The 2,526-nt window shown below is 35.5% G+C and overlaps 1 protein-coding gene across 3 annotated transcripts in view; it reads right to left on the bottom strand.

Moving 5' to 3' along the window:
* Positions 1-1,382: 1,382 nt before the first annotated feature.
* Positions 1,383-2,526, bottom strand: part of LOC106944903 (uncharacterized) — a 42,741-nt gene continuing 41,597 nt past the window's right edge. For all 3 annotated transcript variants that reach the window (XM_015028225.1, XM_015028224.1, XM_015028226.1), the window contains exon 25: positions 1,383-2,422. The gene's annotated coding sequence lies outside the window, so the exon portion shown is untranslated. The remainder of the gene's footprint in view (positions 2,423-2,526) is intronic.

Consider the following 2,526-nt stretch of genomic DNA (forward strand, 5'->3'; position numbering starts at 1 on the left):
AAGTATCCATTATTAAATCTACTTAAGTAAAGTACATATACACGAAAATTGTACTTAAGTACAGTTCCTTCCCACCACTGATCATAGTCATGGAAACGACGTTAGCGTCAGCGAGCCCATAAAAACTCTCACGTTCTGAATTCTTTCCCTTCCGAGACTTTGGGAGGAGATGCCCGAAGAAGCCCAGGGAGGTTTGAGCTTGGTGAAGAAGAAGCGCTTCCTGAAGAAACCTGCGGTAAATGATCCTTTGAAAGATGACTGCTGCCGAGGAGCGTTATGAGCTGGAAGGTTAATATTATTATTCTAATATTTTAATAAACATAAACCAAGTTATTCCTGAGATATTAGAGATATTAGTAATTACTAAATTATTTAGGTAATTTTGTGTTCGTTTTAATCTGTCTAACAAGAGCAAAAACAAACAAACAACAAAAAAAAACTATTAGCATTAGATTTTTGTTATTTTCTCGACAGGAAATGTCAGTAATGTTAAGCTGCGGTGTAGTAATTTTAAGAAATACACTTATTCTAGTTCAGGGGTCACCAACTCCAGTCCTCGAGGGCTACCATCCTGCAACTTTTAGATTCACCTCTGCTCCAAAATGTCTGGATTCCCTCCCCAGCATTCATTCCTCTCTGCAATAGGCTGGAAACGAGCAGTTTATTTGATCCAGGTGTGTTTGAGCAGAGACGCATCTAAAAGTTACAGGATGGTGGCCCTCAAGGACTGGAGTTGGTGACCCCTGTTCTAGTTAATGATATTCACTTTAGTTGAATTTAGTGTCAAATTCTTGGAAATCTGGCTTGGTCCATTTTAAATGTGCAAACAATGGTTTCCATGGAAACATTTCATAAAATAAATTATATTTAATATTACTATATTAAAAAGAACCCTTTTGTTTCCTATACAGTTATTTTTCCAAGGTAGGGACATTTTGACCTGTTAAAAAAAGACAGCCAGGAATCATAAAATGGGTGAAATGATTTGAAAATGAACGATATCATTCGAATCTGTGAAGATCAGGCTTGATGACTTTGGTGTCCAATTCTTGTATATTTTGATCAGTACATACCTCTCCTTTCTGCTTTGGACTCACTCTGATGCTAAAAAATAAAATCTTTCACGTTTAGTGAAAGTTTGTGGTCAAACCTAACGGGTCTTTTGACCCAGTTATATTTTCATCCTTGACAACAACCCCATTTTGATAAGAAAAATAACCCCAGGCCATGATGCTGCCACTACTGTCATTCATTAGCAGTATGATGTGCTTTTGGTGTCTTTGCAGCCTGGTTTTTGGAGTCATGTACCAACAATCAGGTTTGGTTCATTGGGCTAATATAAAGAAGTTTAATAAAAACATAAATAAAGGGATCAGCTCCCATCTGGCATCACATTCTCATTTTATTGCAATCAAACATTTTAAATTCAGAGGGAAGAAACCCGACATTCAAATTAGACACTGCTTACAAAAGTTAAAAGAAATAAAGGGGTATAAAACTGAAAAAAAATGACATTACATAAGTTATATATAACACAAAGTATGAAAACGATGGGCTAATATGCCTGTCATAATTTGCACGTGTACATTTTGTACAAACAGCAAAACAAAACCCAGACACTTTCAAGTTTACAACAGTAGGCTAATGTTTAAGACAATATGAAGAAAAAAAACTAACACTTAACTAAATCCCAAAAATTAGGAGAAACTGATTTGATTTATGGATCCTGGTGGGTTTTGACTGCTGTCTTGTAATTTTCTCCATTCTTCTGCAGAAGCTTGAGTTTCCTCCTTGAAGTTCATGCATATATAGTCAGCCCAGTCCTTTTGGATGCATCTAAAATGTAACAACTCAAACACACAGGCTAGTGGTCTGTCCCATCAGAAGAAGACAAAAGATCAAGAAAAAAAAGACATTCACAACAACGTCTGAACAAGCAAATACTGAAAGGCACCACATTAAAAAAACCTTCAAATTGAAATTGGAAAAAGTACAAACATTTACCATGTATTTGGTAAATCTTTTTCTTCCAAAAAAAATTTGCCAAGCGGATTCAGTTTTTCCGCAGTACCAATGTCCACATATTTAACTCCACTTAAGGTCAACCTCTTCTTTATGTCTTCACTCTGGACAGTGGGCCGATGTAAACACTGAGCAGGCTAACCTTGGATAACAATGCTGGTCTTGGTGACTCCAACTTGTTTAATTAACTTGTTTGATCCCCACAAATTGTGCATGACAAGATCCCACACTGGTGGTATCTATAGTTTTGAGACACCAAAATCGATTCAATAAATAAATAAAAAAATACAGTCTTTTTGATAATAATGGCTGTGAAGCCCATGGAAATGTTACCATGCATGCAATCCTTCTGTCTTCATGGAGTCTGCAGCAGGCATCAGCTATGTTATTGACTGTTCATCTGCAAAAAAAAAAAAAAAAAAAAAAAAAAAAAAAAAAAAAAATAAATAACCCCGCCCTTTTTTTTATCTAGAAAAAAAAATAAAAAAAAAAAATATAACCTAC

Source organism: Poecilia latipinna, unplaced genomic scaffold (assembly GCF_001443285.1).
Source record: "Poecilia latipinna isolate Pla-1442-1.1 unplaced genomic scaffold, P_latipinna-1.0 Scaffold117, whole genome shotgun sequence".
In the NCBI taxonomy this organism is placed as follows: Eukaryota; Metazoa; Chordata; class Actinopteri; order Cyprinodontiformes; family Poeciliidae; genus Poecilia; species Poecilia latipinna.